Raw genomic sequence first — 22,978 nt, 5'->3', positions numbered from 1 at the left:
AAAAGATGCTAAATGAATATTTATGCAGCACGATCTTCACTCTCACATCACAGCACATAATGGGATCAGCAGAATTCCTGCTGGGTGAGCTGACTCTGTGAAAACTTAGTTTAATCTGTACATTAGGCGGACACCCCACAAGCCAAGAGAGAGCCTTCAACACCATGTGAAATATTTATTAAAGATTCTAATTTCGAAATGTGTCTATATTCCAATAGGTAATATAGGAAGGGGGAAGAATCTTGCATAATAATTCAAAGCTAAGGAAACTGAAGAAAAATGAATAGCTGGAATGATTTTCTGGCCTTGTGAGCGTTTATTAATCTCAAGTATTTCTTTAAGCAAATTAACTTTTATTAGCCGTTAAAACATGTTGGCCTATGCCTTTAAGCTGGGGTAGCATTCACAGGAACAGGTTCAGACATGGAATATGGTGCAGCTGCTGTGTGTGTGTTTGTGAGTGAGTGAGATGGGAAGTAAGGAAGGAGGAAAAATCATATTGCAAACTCCTGATGCCTTAGGTGATGTGTCCAACAAAGATAAGAACTTACATCTAATGTTTATTTTATTAAATTTATATCCTGTCTCCCTAGAGGAAAGAGCCCAAGGCGACATCTTTGTTGATAGCACCACTTTCTAGTTGTCGCTGAATAACACAGGCAAGTTTCAAGCTCTGCATATACATGTATATTTGGATCAGATTTTCCTATGGTTTATTCAGATGTGAAGCTCAAAGACTGGCCCTCCTCTTGATTAAATCCTTTATGAGATTATTCACAATTCAAAGGCAATAGCATAATAATGTAACTGAATTTTACCTGTGCTTATGCTTATTTAATAGGTTTGTTTTTAAAAGATATATTATTGTTCCCTGCATATTGTTCTTGTGATATAAGGATGGGATATAAATATTGTTGGAAAAACAAGCATCCACCCAGTTCAACCATAAAGGATAGTTGGGGGTAGCCTTGTTATGGAGTTAGAGTATTTGTTTTCAGAGGAGGAAGAATAGATACACTACTGTTTCCCTTTGTCTACTCAAAGACTGAATGACAATGGATACTTAGTTTCATCTCAGCAATGAGTCTCAAGTTTAGACTCAAGTCTTAATCATTTGGTAAAACTCAGAAGAGGGTTCTCCATATGTTACCTTGTTTCATTTTCTGCTGGATGTCCTTTTCTTTGCAAGTGGATTGTTATTTTCATAGCATGATCATTAGTGATGTCACAAGCACTATCCATTAGGTGCCATGAAAATCACATAACCAGACAACCCTGGTAATGGCATCCTTACCTATGTTACTATTTATAGTTACCATTGCATCCAGTATCAGGGAAAGTTGCTCATGAGTGGGACCATGTCACTGTGCTCATGTCCTGCCTGTGAAGAAGAGTTTGGATTTGATATCCCGCTTTGTCACTACCCTAAGGAGTCTCAAAGTGGCTAACAATCTCCTTTCCCTTCCTCCCCCACAACAAACACTCTGTGAGGTGAGTGGGGCTGAGAGACTTCAAAGAAGTGTGACTGGCCCAAGGTCACCCAGCAGCTGCATGTGGAGGAGCGGGGACGCGAACCCGGTTCACCAGATTACGAGTCCACTGCTCTTAACCACTACACCACACTGGCTCTGAGCTTCACAGAGGCATCTGGTTGGTCACTGTGAGAAGGAGATGGTAGACTAGAATCCGATGTTGTTGTCCTGATAACAGTAAAGTAAAAGCAGATTTGAATGAATGTTTTCAATGCATTGTTGGTTTAGGAGAACCGAGATTTGCTCTCCAATACGATTGCCCTAATTAATATAATTCTCCATAGAGACTACACCCTACTAGTAGTCCAGATGCATACTATATGATGCCATTGTATGCAAAGATGAAGGTGGTCATCCTTTCAAATTGATGCCCTTGAGTAGAGAGGTGAGTCAGTAATGGGAATGGCCAGTAGCTAAGGGTGCAAGCCTATTTGTGAGGTGGTGGCAGTGGCCATACATTAACCTCATGTTTATTTCCCACAGCTCTAAAAAGGGGATTAGACAAATAGACAAATGAGGCTACCAATGGCTACTAGATACAGGTAATTCTTCCAACTGTTTTTTAAAATATATGCAATGTTTTATATGTGTTTTTATTGTATTATGAAATTGCAGTGGGGAGCCTGCTCTTCTCATTTATGCTAACTGCGTATTTTAGGAACCTGGTTTTCCAGACTTGTTAGACACGTGGGGAGCTTGCACAAATAGTTCCCTACTGCAGAGAGTCACCCTCTAACTTGTGGAGGGCAATGGAGGGAACACAAAACAGGATGCTTGTCCCCATATGATATTATGTGGTGATAGGAACACCTTCTATAGCTTCCTGACTAGGGCAGACAGCTGTACAGCAAGCTACATCTGCCCAGATTCCCCCTACTACAAAAGTGCTAAGAGACGCAGAAGTCCTGCACACTTTTGCATTGGGCCCTCTGACTGGTGTGTTAAACTAGTAGCACTGGAATCCTTTTGTCAACATTTCTTTATAATTATACAGACTCACTTCCTCTGTCCTGACCCTTCTTGTGGGCACACCTGTGAACCCAGGTGTGTACATGCTCCCATTTACTCTGCACCCAATGTGCTCCCACCACTAGTCTGGGAGATGGTGTATGTACATAGAGCATTAGCCACAATCCAGATTGATCCTGTATCTATCCTGCTGTTCCTAATGAAATGGTGTGTTTTGATGTGTTTTCCCCAAACCAGTTTCAATTTGCATTGGGACAAAAGACCTAGATGCTATCATTTCCTAATTCTGTCATTTGATAAACAATAACAATAGGCTTTTAGATGACCGGTGTTTATCCCGTCATTTATCTTTGCACAATATTATAAATACACAGAACTTAAAATATAAAATTTTATGACTTAAAAAAAATTAATGTACATGTTTTATGCAGCCCTGATACCAGAAAAGAAGTGCTTCTGTTTTACTTCAAATGCTTCAGTTGCATTTCCGTAAGTGGGGGATTGGGAAGTTGTTGTTTTCTTTTGTTTGTTTGTTTTCCAGCGTGTTTTTTTAAAACTATCTCATTGGCTAGCACTGAACGGTTTGAGCTGTATAAATTAGGGAGACGTGTCTTTGTGTGCATGTGTGTGTGTGTGTGTGTGTGTGTGTGTTGCCAACTCACTATTCCAAATCCTAAAGTGTGGGAGTGTGGATAATAGTGACAATCGAAATGCAAAACCATAAAACCATACCTTTGCAGATCTCCATAAATATTAATGCTGATGTTTAGTGATCTTGCTAATTTTATTCTTTTCTGTGCCTGCACTTCCCTTTGAAAAAAGCAACAGCCAGAAACATCTTTCTGACAATTTTCCTCCGCTAAAAGCTAGCAACAAAGGTCTCTAATACTTCAGATTATACTCAAGGGCTAAGATGCTTTTACTAAACACAAGGAACTGTTTGCTTTTATTCTGCTGACGTTCATTTTCCTATCTTTCATTGTGAAACCGGCTGAGCCTGTGGGCATGTGTGGATGGAAGATGCTAAAAATAGAAAGTGCAGCCTAACAACTGGCTTCTGATTGGCTAGCGACAAAATCTGCCTGGCCTATGGGAGCCGCTGAGAACAAAAGCAATTCAGCCTGTGTTTGTGTGAAGCGCTTTATCCACGTCAAAGAGCTCCCGGCTGTAGAAATTATTTTGGTTGCAGTTTAGCAAGGTAATAATCAGCTCAGCCCGCCCGAGAAGGTTGAGGACAAAACAAAGGCGTATTAGCATCTACAAAGCACAAATGTTTGGCAATACAGAGCTGCGAATCCTTGGAAGTTCCAAGAAGGAGAGGCAAAAAAACCCAATGGATTTTACAAAATGCATGCACAAACAAAAGACTCAAGAGACTTTGTTGTTTCCAGCACCCCTTTTTTTGACCCCTCATAGCTTTTTCAAAATCACTGAATATTTCTTTGCAGCTTTCTAAACTCATTTACCCAAGGTTTTTTTTTAAAACACACACACACAAGAGCAGCTTGGTGCCATGCTGTGACTTGTGTTCTGTAACCAACAAAATTGCCATTAGTAACTATGGCAATATGAAAATCCTGCAGGACATTCAGTTTGCTTTTCAGATGGGATAAGCATCAACTACACGGCTGAAATGGTTCCACTAGAGGCCACTGTTGGCCCAAAAAACCTCTAATGCTGTCACTCGGTGAAGCTCAAGTAAAGAAACTCTACAGTTGCTATTGTTCCAATGGCTTGTGCATGTACTTAGATACACATTATCTCAAAAAAAAACAAGACTGAACGCTAAGGTGTATCGCTGCTTAGGTTAAAAAAAAATTCCCACAGAATTCTTGCCAGCGGATTTATCAGATGTGGAAACAAGAGCAAGGAAGGCGACTATGAGCTGGAATTTCCCCTCTCTTATATATGCAAATGAAGATCCTATCGGCAAGGGAGAGCCACAATCATAGCCAACCACCCCAGCCATCAGACCGGTCACACCGCCGGATAATATAAAGCTGAACTCCTTTCTGCAGGTTGCAGTGGGATAGTAAAAACAATGAAGGTCTGAGATGCAGTAGTGGCAAAATATTACAGAGAGGGAGAATTAGCTGAAGAATTGAGAGGCACAAGCCTTAGGAACATATGATGATTGGAAGCTGCCCTACAACACCTCAGACCATTGATCCATCTAGCTCAGTACTGTTTACACTGGCTGACAGCAGCTCCTCGAGGGTTTCAGGTGGGAGTCTCTCTTAGCCCCACCTGGAGATGTTGGGGATCAAAAGCCTGGGGTGGTCACATGACATGCATTCCATGAGCTTCTTGTTGTTGAAGTTCCTCTTCGCAATTCTTTCTAGGTTTTGGCACAGAAGCTGCTTTGCTCTCCCTGTCAGGGGAAGAGACAAGAGAAATGTGTCCCTGTTAATTCTCATTGACCTCTCAGCAGCTTTCGACACCATCAACCATGGTATCCTTCTGGAGCGGCTGTCCGAGTTAGGGGTGGGTGGCAGAATGCACAGAAAGGTATACATTTCCTACAAAAGAGATATAGAACTTTTGATTCCTGAGTAAGCTAAAGCTATCCAATATAAGAAGCACAGAGGAAGGCAGCACAGCAGTATTTTTTAAACACGTGTTTTTATGGGCATTTTCTTTCTTACACATTGTTTTGCTCCTCCTCTGTCCTCTTTGGGCTCCAGGGAGGGTCTCCTTGCAAGCCACAAGGACTCTCCAGTTCTTTCCCACCATTTCCTGGTATAATTCTATTCATTTAATTATTTCTCAACGCCACATATATATGCAGACATGCACATGTAGAACGCATATACACGGGGGATACCTGTATATTAGAGAACCACCAACTGGAATTTCTTTTTAAAGGTATAGTTTACTTATTCCAACATTTGCATTTTGGACACAGTGGTAGAGACCCAGGAATCTTTAAAGGATATAGCCACACTGCGACCAAACACTGACACCTATCTACTGTATTAATTTGTGGGCATTCATTTATGGTAATAGTAAAAATGCTTAATACTAAATGGATGTGGATTATAAACATTTAACAGCTAAACATAAAGGTGTCTCATTAAGCTATAATCTGCTTTTTAATAAACAGCAAACCAAAGCACAATAAATGTGTTTTGTCACTGTGCATGCAATAGCACGATGCTAAAGTAAGAAATTGATGCTTTTGAATTATGGTCTGGAGAAGACTCTTGAGAGTCCTATGGACTGCAAGAAGATCAAACCTCTCCATTCTTAAGGAAATCAGCCCTGAGTGCCCACTGGGAGGACAGATCGTGAAGCTGAGGCTCCAATACTTTGGCCACCTCATGAGAAGAGAAGACTCCCTGGAAAAGACACTGATGTTGGGAAAGATGGAGGGCAGAAGGGGACGACAGAGGACGAGATGGTTGGACAGTGTTCTCGAAGCTACCAACATGAGTTTGACCAAACTGTGGGAGGCAGTGGAAGACAGGAGTGCCTGGCATGCTCCATGAGGTCACGAAGAGTCGGACACGACTAAATGACTAAACAACAACAAAAAAGTAAGAAAATAAGGCCGAATACCCTTCTAGCCCGGGACGTGGGTGGCACTGTGGGTTAAACCACAGAGCCTAGGACTTGCTGATCAGAAGGTTGGCGATTCGAATCCCCGCGACGGGGTGAGCTCCCATTGCTCGGTCCCTGCTCCTGCCAACCTAGCAGTTCAAAAGCACGTCAAAGTGCAAGTAGATAAATAGGTACCAGTTCAGGCGGGAAGGTAAACAGTGTTTCCGTGCACTGCTCTGGTTCGCCAGAAGCGGTTTAGTCATGCTGGCCACATGACCCGGAAGCTGTACACCGGCTCCCTTGGCCAATAAAGCGAGATGAGCGCCGCAACCCCAGAGTCGGCCACGACTGGACCTAATGGTCAGGGGTCCCTTTATTTTTACCCTTCTAGCCCAGCATCCTGTTCTCACAGTAGCTGTCCAAATGCTTGCAGCTGGACTCAGGACCTGAGTATAACTCTCCCCACCTCTGATACTCAGCAGCTATGATTCAGAAGCATACTCCTTCCTGCTGTGGAAGGTAGAACATATCCATCATGGCTAGTAGTCAGTGATAGACTTAACCTCCAGGCATTTGTCTAATCCTCTTTTGCAGCCATCCATTGCTACATTTAATGGGAGCGAATTCCATAGTTTAACTGTGCACTATGCGAAGAAGTACTTAACTTTTGTCCACCCTGAATCTTCCAACATTCAGCTTCGTTTGAGTTATTAAAGATTCAAATGGTATAGTATGTAAATACCTATGATGGGATCAGACATACTGGATTAACCTTTCTACCTTTGTTCAGCTGAAAACACTAAGCGGTTAATACATCATGGATGTGCACAATTAAATTGGGTCTTTGATAGTGAATAACTGAGCTCATGTGCAAAATGAGAAGACTGACATTTAGACATAACGTTGGATGGAGAAATCATTCCTTTTTTTTTTTTTGCATTTTAAAAATTTTTATTAATCTTTCCATATATATACATTAAATCCGTGTTTCATACATCTCATTCTTTTGGACTTCCTTCAACGTCCTTGACATTCATTCGTATTTATCTCTTTATAACGCATTCCAATCTTTCGTACTGCCATTAGTACCATTTTTCAGACATTGTTTTCCATAAGCAATACTTCTTAGTGTTTTACAGTGCCTCTTTAAATCCTACTAGCGTTGTGTTTACTAAACATTTGTTCTCCAGATAATCCGCAAATTTTCCCCAGTCATCTATAAATTTTTGATCCTTCATATATCTAATTTTCCCTGTTAATTTATCTAACTCCGCATATTCCGTCAATTTTAATCTCCACTCTGTTAACGTTGGGCTTTCTTCCTGCTTCCACTTCTGCGCCACCACGATTCTAGCTGCTGTTACCGCATATTGGAAGATTTTATAATCCTTTCTTTTAATATCTTTTCCGACCATACCTAATAGAAAAGCTTCGGGTTTCTTTACAAATGTGTAGCTTAATATCTTTTTGATTTCATTATAGACTTCGCCCCAGAAGCTTTTAACCTTCCCACATTCCCACCATTGGTGATAGAACGTCCCTTCTTTTTGTCTACATTTCCAACATTTGTTATCTGTTTTATACATCTTGGCTAGTTTAACGGGTGTCATATACCACCTATATAACATTTTTAACATATTCTCCCTTAGCAGTACACATGCTGTAAATTTTATATTCACTCTCCACAATTTTTCCCAATTCTCCAATTGAATATCATAGCCGAGGTCCTTTGCCCACTGAGTCATCACTTTTTTGACTTTCTCATCTTTCATGTTCCATTCTAACAGTATTTTATACATACTTGACAGATTTTTCCGATCACTGTTTATTATCTCTCTCTGAAATTTCGATGTCTTTTCATCGTAGCCCCTCTCTTTCACTTCTTTTTTAAATATCTCATTTATCTGATAGTAGCTCAGCCAATCGTATGTATATCTTTTTACCTGGTCGTATGGTTTAATTTTCCACTTCCCTCCTTCCTTCAATACCAATTCTTCGTACCTACCCCATTTTTTCCCCATATTGACTTTCTTTACACTTATTAACTCCACTGGTGATAACCAGTGTGGGGTTTTTGGTTCTAATATGTTCTTATATCTATTCCAAACTTCTATCAAAGGTCCCTTAAAGATATGGCTGCAAAATCCCTTATGTACTTTTATCTTATCTCTCCACAAATAGGCATGTGGATGGAGAAATCATTCCGTCTCAGTTGAGTAAAATATTTAAGTAGAAGCTTATACTTTGCTCAACTGAGGTCTCGTAGTCCGTTATGGAACACTTATTATTTCCTTGTGACATATAGCTGAAGAGCTTACAGTGGATGAAGCCCAATGAATTTTATTACTGCATTCTGTATATCTGTAAGAGATTCTGGGAATGAGGCTTTACTCAGTAATATTTACTGGGTGACCTCAGAGTTGGAGAGCAATCTGAAGCCCTAGCTGGGAGCAATGGGGCAGAATGGAGTGCCAGATTACTGCTGCATCCAGAACGCTGTGACTTCAACTGACAGGGTGGGGAGCTGGCTATTTCAAACTGCTTCTTTTTTCTGTGCTAGGCTGGGTCCAGGCTTGTGTGATGGACTGGTCCAAACTGGGCCATTCTCTAGGAAATGGGTTCAGCTTTGGATCCAACAGATCCATTACCAACCTGATATGATCATTTTGGCAACAACAACAAAAAAACCACCCCGAAATCTCCATCATAATTGATCATAAACTAAACATGGATCTGCTGCAAGCACTTTTAGCACTTGAGAGGGATCTCTACCCCAAGATTCCATCTCAGGCCTTGGTTTCTTTTCTGATAGCCACTGCCAGAATGGAAACAGCAGTCAGGTGGAAAACAGGGGCGTGTCTTACTTTGTAATCTTGGTTCATCCATATATGGGAAATAGCATTCAAACACTTGTCTCAGCAAAGCAGGGCAGAGCAAGCAATACAAATTTCTAAGTACATGGTATTTGTTTATTGAGTATATAAACAAATCAGCCTCATTGCTTGCAGCGGTTCTCAACCTGTAGGTCCCCAGATGTTGTTGGACTACAACTCCCATCATCCCTGAGCTCTGGCCTTGCTAGCTAGGGGTGATGGGAGTTGTAGTCCAACAACATCTGGGGACCCACAGGTTGAGAAAGGCTGGCTTACAGCCTCCCATGACACATGTTTTGCTATGGAAAGTCTTAATTCAGCAATGAATTACCATTGTGTGTCCCTTAATTATGACAAATGTGATTGACAAATTGACAAACTATACTCCAAGTTTTGTTTAGTTTGTGTTTATGGTTCTTCTGCAAAAGAAAGTGTAATAAAATACATTTTTAATTCAAAAAATGGAGTTGGGAGGATGTTATTGCACCAGCTGAATTCAGCTCGTCTTGCAAAACAAAACCACACTCCAGACTTACTCATATGAGCATCCAGTAGCCATAACAGGGGTTAGATCAACAAGTCTGATGCTAAAATACACATCTATTTAAATCCGCTGATGGTTCAGAACAATCAGCACATTTGAAAACCAGACCAGCTAACTATGAACTCAGTAATATGATTCCAAGCTCTGCAAATAATAATAATAATAATAATAATAATAATAATAATAATAATAATAATAATAAATACAATTCTGCCACAAAGGAGAAGACAGAAAAATGTACAAATTTAAAATTGTAATGTATTTGTGTGCTGAGATTTCGTGGTGCTCTTTGTAAGATTTATTAATGCCTCGAGTGATCTTTTTTTTAAAAAAACATTGTTCACTGTTTTTTGCTTTCTGCATCCACGTAAGCCCTGCTGCTGGTTTTAGATTGTCCACCCATTGCATCGGTGGTTGTTCCCTTGGTCTTTAAAATTGTAGGGTCTCCATACTAACACTGCTTTAACCCATCAGCCTAAGTCATCTCTTGTCACATGTCCTACATATGTCCATTTTAACTTTGTGAAGCTAAAGCTGAGTCTGTGATATATATATATATATATATATATATATATATATATATATATATATGCTTGAAAAAATGTATTCCATGCAAATGGAATTCTTACAACTCCTTAATGCAGCAATAAGATTATTTTCATTGCCCACTACAGAGATACAGCCAAACCCTACTGGCTGGAGTTCTTGGGCAGAAAAAGGAATAAATTTGCTACCAGATCTGATCCAGGTGCATAGAAGTAATAAAACAGATAACTATTTTTATTCTAATATATTGCATTTCAATATATCAACCATTTAATACATACTCAAGTATATTAAAGATAGACAAAGTCCACATTTACTTTACATGCAAACGTAGTACTAATGTAAAGATACTAGTCTAAATAAGCAGAGTTAAAGACTTTGTTCTCTGAAAAGTTTGTGGTAGTCTGAAACCTCCCTACTTGACCGATTGAAGAGCCAAACTTAAGCCTGCCAGATATGGGGAAAGTTAGAGATAACAGTGTTGTGTGCATTGTACTAAGAATCTATTCGGAGAATCAGAGAATTGTGGAGTTCGAAGGGACCCTGAGGCTCATCTAGTCCAACCATTAACATGATTGGATATATTTTCAGAAATCAAATAATTGATGCCAATTCTATTTTTTCTTTCTACCTTCATAAATCATACACTGAACAATATATCTGTATTTTTAACCATGCAGCTTTTTAAAGTTTTGGTCTCCATTAAACTGTCATCTTTGTCAGAACTCTACAAGCATGTCACAAATAATTAAAAGCCTCTCCAAAAAACAATTTGAGATTCATTATCGATCAAGAATCTGCCTCCTCAAAAGAAGGCTATCATTTTCATGGCAGTCAGAAGACATGTCCCTTTGAGGAGGACGACACTTGGCCTTACTCCAGCTATTGATATTTCTAAGTGATTAAATCTGACCTCAGTGTTGCCTGCCACACCAAGAGCTCCTATTATATGTTCCATCTTTAGGTAATGGGCTTTGGCAACTGCCTGTCTTTAATCCACATAGCTTCCTGCTTTTGACTGAAATAATGCACAGCCTATAAGCATCCAATAGTGGGATCAATTTGTTAAATGAAGTTTTTGGAAGTCTCTGACTCCTCTAGAGAACCTGTCACAGGACAGGTCACACACCTTTGCAATGGACACAGAGCCACTGCAGATGTTCCAGAGAAACCACAAGAAAGGAAGGATATGTCGTTTGCACTTAATCCTCCTAATTTCTTAGTGGGTGGCCACGTTTTACGGTGGGAGCTGCACCTCTACTAAAATGAAGGAAAAGACTTTGCCTCTTCCAGTTTCACATAACACCCAGAATGCATGAGGAGACAAAGAACAAGCTTGTTTGCCTCAAATAAAGCAATAAAGTAATTAAGATTTTTTTAAAAAATGCCTTTCATGACATCAACTATTTAAAACATCAAAGCATGAATGTGTAGATTCAGATCAGAAAATGATTAAAGAGAAGGGGTTTAAAAAACCTAAATCAAATTTAAACCTAAAACCATTTCAACAAAACCAAATAAATTCAGATGCAATTACAGATATTCCACTGCCTCCTCTAATAGCATTCTCAGCAGTAATCAGCATCTGAAATATCCTCCAAAATAGAAGTTGGCAATTTCCCTAAAACTGTGGAAAGAATATATCTATAAGCTTCCCTGTAAGTAAGCCTCCCTGGACATGAAATTTCCATAACTGGAGCACCACTACTAAGAAGGCTTGAGATCTTACCATCTCTTGCTATGCCTCTGATGCTTCCTTTCTGCCCACTTATCTGGAACATGGAAAGTAATTAATTCTCTGAGCAGTGTTCAGTGTGTCCTTACTTATCCATAGAGTGGTTAGAAATCAGTGCTCCAGGGACTAAGTGAGAGATTTCCTAATCCAACATGAAGCCATTCATAGCTGTGTTGAAGATCAAACAACACACCTCAGACAGAAATTCCTTTTCCTTCTATTGTTGAATCATGAGTATATTATAGAGACGCCATCTTAATTTCTTTGCTCCTATATTTCAAATATTACTACTAAGTAAGATTTGCTTTGAGTGTCCTTATATTCTGGCTGCTGAATGTTCCCCAATACTGCATTCTACACTATTTATGCACATATATATTTATCTTTGCCTGATTATTAATCTGTTCTCTGTTTTGCTTCCATGGTTTGGTAACATGGTTGCCTCTTATTAGCACATGACTTCAGACTCAACTTATTCCTCATGTCCTTAGACCGCGACTTATCATACAATCCCTACCTGTGTGAATTTCGCAGTTGAATTCTCAAGTGTTAACTGACTCCTAAACCACCCCTTCTACTCTTCTTTTTAAAAAATCCCATATATAATAAAAAACAGAACTTGGATGGCATGAACATATTGTAGATCAAATGTATACAGCAGAATAGTTATGGAGACTCGCTTAATTTGTCTAAATATCATTCTTCCCTTTCAAACAAACATCATGCACTGTGGAAGTCAAAGTTCAAGGTATAATTTCTTACTTGGCAATATACTATTCTACAATTTACAAGACTTCCTGAGCATTTACTTCTACATCACGACTAGTTTTGTGCTCAATATTTCTTCCGCATTTTTTCAGCCATGCAATTTATGAGAAAACCAATAGCATTTAAGAAATATAAAAGGGGACAGAAAATGTCAGAGAAATTCTTATGGGTATGCCACAGTATTTTTATTGCACTTGCCTCACTTTCAAAGTGGCCAAGCGTTGTTTGTGAGTGTCCTACCCATTCTACAAATCAGCTCTCTGGCACTTTGCATCCCCCCGGGTGCTTGTGTTTTCTAAATACGCCATGGCATCCTTAACTGGGATTTCCTGTAAACACAGGCAGGTGAGGAAGCTGCATACAGAGTACCTGGCAGCTGTTTTACAATTGAATCTTCATGTTTTGCTTTGATCTTTCAAGAAGTAAGTGAAGTTTTTCCTTCAAGGTAACTTCCATTAAAAACAAAACAAGTGATCACACCAATCTCAAGGAATTCACTAGCCAGCTTCTGGTGCTTCAGATGAAACTCTGAAGAAGACACTGGACATTTCCAGACTGAATCCCAACCCTAAAAGAGTGACAATCACATACCAACAAATTCAGGTAGCACAATTATAACAGACTGGGAGGTTTTTGCACAACAAACCAGCTTCCTCCAAAGATTGAACTTTTTGCAATAAGCAAGGTGATAGGAAGATGCCCTGGAAAGTGTGGGATAACACCTGCTTTGATGCACCATTGTGTTACTTTCCACAAACAAATAAGAACACCTACTCATGAAGTAGCCATTGCTGTCTAATTTCCCTGCAAACAGATCAGGATGAATGCTCAATAAATAGGTCACATGGAAGCACCAATTTCGAGGTAGCTATGGTTTTGTTTGTTTGTTTGTTTGTTGTATATCAGGGAATGCAAGCAATTAGGGAAGACGTAGAGTGCTGAAAAAATGTTTATTGGAAAGAAGCATTCACATACCAGCCAGGGCCACCTAGCAACAAGAAAATAAGCTCAACCAAATGTGCACCAGAATCCTGAAGGAATTCAAAAGCTCCTTGAGAATGAAGGAACAAAAAAATAAATAAATAAAATAGAGGCTTCTTTCACAGGGGAAGGGATCTTTTACAAAATTGAGGAACAGGTTTTGGCACAGCACTAAGGGCATGTAAAACCCAGAGGCAACCTGATAATTAAATTAATTGCTCAGTTGTCATGTAGCCCAGTGTTTCCCCACCTTTTTTGGGCAACGGCACACCTGTTTAATCAAAAAAATCTCGCGGCACACCACCATTACTGCCCCGTGACGTCAGCGCGCAGCGTCACGCCGGGAGGGACGCACGAAAGTGAAAGTTTTCACTTTTTTTCCCGCCCCCTTGCCGGGGAACCTCCAAGCTTTGGGGGTGGGGGTGGGGAGGCAGCAGAGCGAGGGACTGAGGGACGGCGGCAGCTGAGGCGGCGGCGGCTGTTGTGGTGGTGGCGGCGATAGCGGGCGGAGGAGGGGGTGGCGGCGGGAGTTGCTGCTGCTGTTGTTGCTGCTGCTGCCCGGACATGCCGGCCTCCTCCTCCTCCGCTGTCTCGCGCTCCTCCATTTGCACGCGCTGCCCCGCCGCTCGGCACCACCACCGCGGAGCCGCCCCCGGCTCGACGCGGATCCTCGCTGCCGCCGCCTCTCATCGCCCGACTCGCCCGCCTCCCTCCCACGGCACACCAGCCGGTGTCTCACGGCACACTAGTGTGCCGCGGAACACCGGTTGGGAAACACTGATGTAGCCAATACACAAGATATTAAAAAGTTGAGTGTCTGATTCCACTTCATATGCACATGCCCATACAATGTATTGTCTTAAAGTGTGTACATCGTTTGGAGCTCTTTAGCCAAGTGTTATTTTATAATGTGGTTAAGGTACTTGCAGGGTTTTTCTCAAAGACTATTCTAAATCTTATCATTAAGCCACTATAAAACATCAAAAAAAACAACACAAAAACCTCAAGCTAAATTACTTTGTATACAATGCTTATTATGTCTCACTTCAAAGCAGATCTCACATGAAGATCATATATATCAGGAAAGGAGAGGGCAGGGATAGGGTGGTTTATACTGAAAGGAGGAAAAGGCATTTACAGAACAGAATGTAGGTGTTGGGGGGACAGTAAGCTGTTATATTCTTGCCTGTTTAACTCTATATCTAAAGTTGTCTAATATAGAGTAGTCACTTGAAGCTGTAGAGAATGAAATCTTGTTCCTTCAGTTTTGCAGTTAATGCATCTCCTCCTTTCACCATTGCATAGGACAGCCTTGCTCAGCCTGGTGTTCTCCAGATGTTGTGGACCACAACTCCCATCAGCACCATAGAATCATAGAATCATAGAATCATAGAATCATAGAATCATAGAGTTGGAAGAGACCACAAGGGCCATCGAGTCCAACCCCCTGCCAAGCAGGAAACACCATCAGAGCACTCCTGACATATGGTTGTCAAGCCTCTGCTTAAAGACCTCCAAAGTAGGAGACTCCACCACACTCCTTGGCAGCAAATTCCACTGTCGAACAGCTCTTACTGTCAAGAAGTTCTTCCTAATGTTTAGGTGGAATCTTCTTTCTTGTAGTTTGGATCCATTGCTCCGTGTCCGCTTCTCTGGAGCAGCAGAAAACAACCTTTCTCCCTCCTCTATGTGACATCCTTTTATATATTTGAACATGGCTATCATATCACCCCTTAACCTCCTCTTCTCCAGGCTAAACATGCCCAGCTCCCTTAGCCGTTCCTCATAAGGCATCGTTTCCAGGCCTTTGACCATTTTGGTTGCCCTCCTCTGGACACGTTCCAGTTTGTCAGTGTCCTTCTTGAATTGTGGTGCCCAGAACTGGACACAGTACTCCAGGTGTGGTCTGACCAGAGCAGAATACAGTGGCACTATTACTTCCCTTGATCTAGATGCTATACTCCTATTGATGCAGCCCAGGATTGCATTGGCTTTTTTAGCTGCCGCGTCACACTGTTGGCTCATGTCAAGTTTGTGGTCAACCAAGACTCCTAGATCCTTTTCACATGTACTGCTCTCAAGCCAGGTGTCACCCATCTTGTATTTGTGCCTCTCATTTTTTTTGCCCAAGTGCAATACTTTACATTTCTCCCTGTTAAAATTCATTTTGTTTGTTTTTGCCCAGTTCTCTAATCTGTCAAGGTCGTTTTGAAATGTGATCCTGTCCTCTGGGGTGTTAGCCACCCCTCCCAGTTTGGTGTCATCTGCAAATTTGATCAGGATGCCCTTGAGTCCATCATCCAAGTCGTTGATAAAGATGTTAAATAAGACCGGGCCCAAGACAGAACCCTGTGGCACCCCACTAGTCACTCTTCTCCAGGATGAAGAGGAACCATTGATGAGCACCCTTTGGGTTCGGTCAGTCAGCCAGTTACAAATCCACTGAGTGGTAGCAGAGTCAAGACCGCATTTTACCAGCTTCTTTACAAGAATATCATGGGGCACCTTGTCAAATGCCTTGCTGAAATCAAGATAGGCTATATCCACTGAGTTCCCTTCATCTACCAGGCTTGTAATTCTGTCAAAAAATGAGATCAGGTTAGTCTGACATGACTTATTTTTCAGAAATCCATGCTGACTATTGGTGATCACAGCATTCCTTTCTAGGTGCTCACAGACTGTTTGCTTAATGATCTGCTCCAGAATCTTCCCTGCTATTGATGTCAGACTGACTGGGCGGTAATTATTTGGGTCCTCTCTTTTCCCCTTTTTGAAAATAGGGACAGCATAGTCAGTGGATAGGAATGATGGGAGCTGTAGCCCAAAATTAGGAGAAGTTGGCGTATGAGATCCATAGTGTACAGCAGTGTTTCCCAAACGTTTTTGGGCAACGGCACACCTGTTTACCGGAAAAAAATCTCGCGGCACACCACCATTAAAGCCCCGCCCCGTGACGTCAGCGCGCAGCGTCACGCCGGGAGGGACGCACAAAAGTGAAAGTTTTTTCCCTTCCCCTTGCCGGGGTGGGAGGAGGCAGCAGAGCGAGGGACTGAGGGACGGCGGCAGCTGAGGCGGCGGCGGCTGTTGTGGTGGTGGCGGCGATAGCGGGCGGAGGAGGAGCCGTCGCCGGGAGTTGCTGCTGCTGCTGTTGCCCGGACATGCCGGCCTCCTCCTCCTCCGCTGTCTCGCAAGCAACCCACCCTCCCCCCGCTTCCCCAGACCGTCTCCCCCCCCCACCGCCGTGTCCCCTACCTGTGCTGCAGCCCCACTAGCCCCAGCGTGATCACATGGGGCACGTCCAGCTCCGTGGGCCACAGGCCGGAGGCGATGCACCCGAACACGCCGCACTCCTCCCGAATCCCCAGCTCCTCGAATTCCATGGTGCCCGAGCGAACACGTGTTGTTGTCAGCGCAGCTGCTTCTGTTATTGCCGCTGCTGCCTCCTGCCGCCGCCGCCGCCTGGGTTTGAGGGGGGGGCGGAGGAGGAGGAGGAGAAGGAGGCGGCGGCCTCAGAGGCGCGAGTTCCTCTCCGCGCCCACCCCTTGCGCCCGCCTCATTTACATGCATACATTACGAAGGGGCGAAATTCCCCGCCTCGGGGCTGCTCCGCGTGGTGGAGTTGGTTTCCCCACCCCAGAGGAGCAGAGCAAGAGAGGTCGCCTTCGGGGCGGGGGGGGCTACTTTGTATCTGCCTTTGGACACAAGTTAGCTCCCGCTCGCTCTTTCTCTCTCCCCACAAGTTAACTTTGTTTCCCTCTCTCTTTCTCTCCGCGCGCGCGCGCTTGCGCTTCTGAGAGCGAGTTTTGCCCAGTGGCTCCGAGCTGAAGAGACCGCGAAGGGCGGAGGGAGCTGGGCTTTGCGCGCGACGGAAGGGTTCTCCCCCCCCCCTTATGGAAACGGGGTTTGAGGGAATAAAGGGGTGGGGAGGAGACTTCGGTTTTCGCGCGGGGGAAGGGGGCGTCGGCGGGCGCTCGCCTCAGATTGGAGAAACGCTACCAAAGGGTTGTGAGCGGGGGGGTGTGTGTGTTAAAAACATCCCTCCCTCCGTGGGTGGAGGAAAGGGGGCTGGGAGGCAGGATGTGGCCCCGGCGGAGAGTTTTAGGTGGCCCAACCCCTTCCCTTTCCCAATGAGGTGGAAGCATTGGCGGGTTTCTGCAACCGCGCCCCGCCCCCTTCCGCCGTCCGTGCCCCCCCCTCCCTTCGTACGCAGTCCCAAAAGTGCCTCCGGACTCCGAACGCGCTTCTTTTTCGGGTCGCTTCCCTCTCGCGCGCTGCTCACTTGGTTTTGTTCTCTCCTAGGCGCCCGACTCGCCCGCCTCCCTCCCACGGCACACCAGCCGGTGTCTCACGGCACACTAGTGTGCCGCGGAACACCGGTTGGGAAACACTGGTGTACAGCATCTTAGTGTGAAATGGGCTGCAGTATAGTGTGTCTCATCACTACTGGGAAAACCATAGCTTTAACCCAGTAGTGATGTATGGAAGAGAGAGCTGGACCATAAAGAAGGCTGATCGCTGAAGAATTGATGCTGTTGAATTATGGTGCTGGGAGAAGACTCTTGAGAGTCCCATGGACTGCAAGATGATCAAACCTATCCATTCTTAAGGAAATCAGCCCTGAGTGCTCACTGGAAGGACAGATCCTGAAGCTGAGGCTCCAATACTTGGCCACCTCATGAGAAGAGGAGACTCCCTGGAAAAGACCCTGATGTTGGGAAAGATGGAGGGCACAAGGAGAAGGGGATGACAGTGGACAAGATGGTTGGATAGTGTTCTCGAAGCTACCAGCATGAGTTTGACCAAACTGGGGGAGGCAGTGGAAGACAGGAGTGCCTGGCGTGCTCTGGTCCATGGGGTCACGAAGAGTTGGACACGACTAAACGACTAAACAACAACAAGGTGTGTGTCAGTGATGAAATATTGCAGTGATTGTCTTAGCCAACATACAGCTTTATGGCAACCATTTTCTAATCTTAATTACAGAGTCTCTGAATGTAGCATAATTTGTGCCAAAACTAGTTGAGACATGTAATTTGAAAGAAGTCTGGCATATTGCTCTCAAATTTACTTTGTGCAGTGATTATTTTTTAAAGGCAACCTATTAAGTGACACATTTCCCCTGTTTTGAAAAACAGAAATGGACTTTTAATGCCTATCTAGCCAGTATAACAACCAAATGAGAATCATTATCAGCAAACATTGTTTGAGGTAAGCTCAAAAACCAAGGCAATGTGATATTTGAGTTAGCTTCGCATGCAAAAAAACAACAACCCAGGTTGAGTTCCTGGCATTTCTCAGTACAGAGAGTTTCTGAAACCCAGGACAATTGCTGCCAGTCAAGGAAGCAGTAAAATGAGCCAAATCTGCAAGTAAGTAAGTTGCTATGGACCTTTGCTTGTGAACATACTTGTGAATAGACATTGCAAAAGAATCGGCCCATAATAAAGGGAATTGCTACATTAATTCTTTGTAAGTCACCAGAAGGCCACAGGTTTCTTATCCATGCTATACAATACAATCAACATGAAAGAAAGAAAGAAAGAAAGAAAGAAAGAAAGAAAGAAAGAAAGAAAGGCCAACTCAGGACACGTTGTGTTAAGCCAGGACACTCTTAATGTGCCCTTTTCATATCCCCTACATCTGTGCATCATGCCTGGTTAATCACCATATTGTGCTTATTTCTTAGGCAGTTCTTATACATGCAGGCCCTACTGACATTTTTCAGTTATTACTAGGAGTTATTTTGGAGCCTGCTGTGAGCTGTGATGCAGTGGCTGCTGCTGCTGCTGCTTTGATGAAGACATAGTTACGAGGTGGATTTCAGCCTAAAGGTATACATATGTTCCTGCTGCAAATAACTGTTTGGGGAAGCGAGTTTTGCTACTGATACTTAGTCACATTGCCATTAGCAATAACTTTTTGCTGCCTTCCAAAGAGTTTCTGACACTGCAGGCTGAGAGGATAAATGTCCACTCTTCAAGTTTCCGTGTCTAGAGCACATCACTTGTTGTTGGTCTTTTCAGATTTCCCTGATGGGCAGAGGCTGCCCTTTTGGCTTCAGCAGACAAATAGGGTCCACATTTATTGTTAGACTACAGCTCTACAGTAACCATCCCTGCCTGTTGGCCATGCAGGCTGGGGCTGATGGGAATTGGAGTTCAACAACATTTAGAAGTCCACACATCCAAGATATAGAGAAAAGAAGCATATCAAAGGCAGTTCTCTAATCAGCTTAACTGCAATACAATACAATCACTAAAAAGAAATAATTGCATGAACTCTTCAGGCTGAAAATGCTTAGAAAGCTTTATTTGCACGTGGTCCAAAGTCTTAATTTGTTTTACCATTGTGCAAATATTCATGGAAGCAGAAACTCAGTTGCTTGTTTTTAAAAGCCTTCCTTCTGCAAATGACAACGTGCAGAAAGTTTTATAGTCTTTATTTGGTTCATGCTCACAGCAATCAGGCAAGATGGAACACAGGAATCCCAGGCTTATAAATGAAAAACTGGGAAAACATTCAGTAACTTAGTTATTCATACAATTTTATGCTGCTTTTCCTCAAGAAAAAGTTCACAAAGTGGTCCTAAAAATCCAACTGCAACATTAAGCAATACAATACAATTGATGAAATTTAAACACCTGAAACAGAAGTAATGTGATAAAGCATACTATAATATTAAGTCATCATAAAACTGACAGAATCGGACTTCATTAAAATGTAAAAATCTGTAGATTGGATCAGCAACTTGTCCAAGGCCAACTCATTTGGAACCCCTTTCAAAGGCTGTACAAAAATAGTAAAGTATTATGTGTCCTTCATGTTTTTGGAATACTAAGATTCCAAAGAGTAACAGTGGTTGAAATTACTATAGTCTCATCTGACCTTCCCGTTCCACAGTACAAAATTCATTAACAATATATTCTGAGAGGCAGTAGCTCAGGTGGCTTTCAAATGAGTTAGAGAAATCCACTTGATCATCATGAAAGCTCACGGATGGTTCCATGCAGAGTGGCAGTATACCTTTCAGTAGTAGATCCTAGGAACAAATGATGGGATGGCTCTCACTTGCATTTCCCATCTGTGAAGTTCCAAAGCCATGGATACAAAATGCTGGATCGATGGACTTTGATCTAGGTGGGCAAACTTTTGTTCTACTGAGGGCTGCATTTCATTGGGAGTAATTTATCAGGGGCTACAGTAAGCAGGGCAGAATCCTGCAGAGGGCAGGACCAGAGTCAAAAGTGTATAGCACCACCCTTTTCCTTTTCCTTATCTTGCTGCCACACTCATTCTCTCCCCCTCCCTTCCTCCTCATTCTCTCTACCCCTCATCCCTATCCAGCAAGATGCCACTGGAGGGACCAACTGCAAGTCTGAACTGGACTTCTGAAAGCTACAGGTTGCCTCCACCTGGTATAAACGGGGTCTTTCTAAAAGCATTTATTATGATCTGCTGGCTGAATATCAGGGAAGAGTCATAACAGGTTTACAATTTAGAAGAAAATATGTGCTTGAAAACCAACCCATTCATTTCTGCTAAGGGATCAGGGATCATATGCTTTCTTTTTTGACTCAGTGACCCCAATTTTATGGCCTTTTTCATATGCATGCTGAATTCAAAATACCGCCAGTACTTAAAACACACACACACACACACACACACACACACACAAACACACACACACACACACCTCTTAACAGGCTTTTCAGTCATCTGAGGACAAAAGTCATTCACAGTAACCTTAGTGCTCATTAGTGGAAGAAAGGGGAAAGCACGCATAATGTCAGCTAGCACCATGGCTGCAAGAAAATTAGAAGAAAGGCAACATTGTGTCTGAAGCTTATTAAACTGCAAACTTTTTCCTCAGCAATCAAGGCAGTGCATAGATGCAAATGAGACACTTACATAATGCTATTATACTTGAAGTGTGACTAAAAAGCTGGACTGACTAAGTTACTATGCAAGGTTTGGAGCTATTTTGCTTTCTCCCTTAAAGCAAAACATATTATGCATATTAACTGTTTAAAATGGACCATTCTGAAATTGCTCAGAACCAAATATTTCTACATTGAAGTGGCTCCCATTTTAAGTTTTGTTTATTTTTTCCTAAGCAGTAGCAGCAGAGAGCTGAATGAACATCCTCTCTAAGCATCTTTTCAATTTCACAGGCTGGCTTTCAGTCTAATCTCAGCAAGGCACAAGGGTGCCCAAATGGATTTCTCAAACTGCACTGTGCATTACGTTACTCAGATTTCAACAGCCTATTGACAGTAAGACAATTTCTATTTTCAGACGAGTACTCTGCATCAACATGCATCATGTGTAACTAAGGTCATGGTCCCCCACACAATTGCAAATTAAATGTATGAACCTTACAGTTTACAATGGCCCTGTTAACTGTTGTGATAACCGGGGATGAACGTATGTGTCAAATCTTAGCTTCTCATTTTCTAATCTTAAAATAAGTTTGCCACATCTTCGTATCACCTTGTGAATATTATAGGTTACTGACTCATCCTTCACAACAAGGTCCCAAAACCGGTTACAACTATAATGTGTAATTTTACCTAATATGCACTTTTTGCAAGCAGTTTCCCCAAAGTGTAAAGCATTTTCACAAATTTGTTTTTTCCTCTTCCAAATTTCCCCTTGATATACACCCCCCTTTTTTGTTAAACTGCATCACAAAATTCAGAAAAGCTTGTATTTCAAAGGAAAGATTGATTCAGTTATTTTGGGAAAGGCATGAATTAAGCAGGTTCACACCGAAATGCTCACCAAATTGAACTTCTCCCCTCATCTCTACTGATAATAACACTACTTTTAATAATGTCAACTCTGGTCTATGGAGACATGGGTTCAAGAATCAGAATTTTGCCTATGTGAATACCCAGCTTCCTTTTATAAACTGGGGGCTACGACATCATCAGTAGTGGCTGAGTGGGAGGTATATGAACCCCAGTCTCCCAGGTCCAGCCCTCTAACCAAAACCACCACACTGGCTCTCAAATTGAAATCATTCGAGAGTAGGCGATATCTTATAAGAGTTAACATTTTTAAAAACTTTTTTTGGGGGGGTTTAAGCTGAGCTTTAAATTGTGTTTTTAAAAATTATTTTCTAATAGTTTTATTGATTTATACTGCATTTTAATTTTACAGTCTCCCCACCCCACCCATTTTTGTCAGTCACCTAGAGAACTTGTTATGGAATGGTTATAAAAATATGACTGTTGTTGTGTTGCTGGCATTGTTGTTGTTATGAATATAATCTCTGGCTATATTGATGCATTTGTTACTGAGAGGCACCCAGCAGGCATATGGCTGCGATGCTACTAAAATGAGTATTTCTGATAAGATGGGTTAATTGTCAGAATAATTTGTGCAAGAGTAGCTGATTAATCCTTCCCCCGTGCCTCGCTGCAGATACTTTCATTTTCCTCATACCTTTAGCATTGCTCTATGAATGGCCCCCATTTTTTACACAATG

At 42.3% G+C, this 22,978-nt stretch overlaps 1 protein-coding gene and 1 long non-coding RNA gene across 13 annotated transcripts in view; one reads left to right on the top strand and one right to left on the bottom strand.

Annotated features, from left to right (window-relative positions):
• Positions 1 to 22,978, bottom strand: part of LOC308596132 (uncharacterized protein) — a 270,729-nt gene that overhangs the window by 58,948 nt on the left and 188,803 nt on the right. The window contains exon 1 of one of the 7 annotated variants that reach the window (XR_014012336.1): positions 11,734 to 12,076. The exons of 5 other annotated variants lie outside the window; for them this stretch is intronic. The gene's annotated coding sequence lies outside the window, so the exon portion shown is untranslated. Of the gene's footprint in view, positions 1 to 3,233; positions 6,150 to 11,733; positions 12,077 to 22,978 lie in introns of those variants that run through there. One more of the 7 variants, XR_014012337.1, reaches the window with a different exon arrangement.
• The window catches only part of LOC308596139, a 231,686-nt gene that overhangs the window by 149,657 nt on the left and 59,051 nt on the right, over positions 1 to 22,978 (top strand). For 5 of the 6 annotated variants that reach the window (XR_014012350.1, XR_014012351.1, XR_014012353.1 and 2 more), the window contains one exon: positions 2,016 to 2,074. The exons of the other annotated variant lie outside the window; for it this stretch is intronic. This is a non-coding gene — a long non-coding RNA (uncharacterized lncRNA). The remainder of the gene's footprint in view (positions 1 to 2,015; positions 2,075 to 22,978) is intronic. 6 annotated transcript variants of the gene reach the window in all.

Source organism: Podarcis bocagei (genome assembly GCF_964188305.1).
Source record: "Podarcis bocagei genome assembly, chromosome: 10".
Lineage (NCBI taxonomy): Eukaryota > Metazoa > Chordata > Lepidosauria > Squamata > Lacertidae > Podarcis > Podarcis bocagei.
This window is presented reverse-complemented; position numbering and strand designations above follow the sequence as displayed.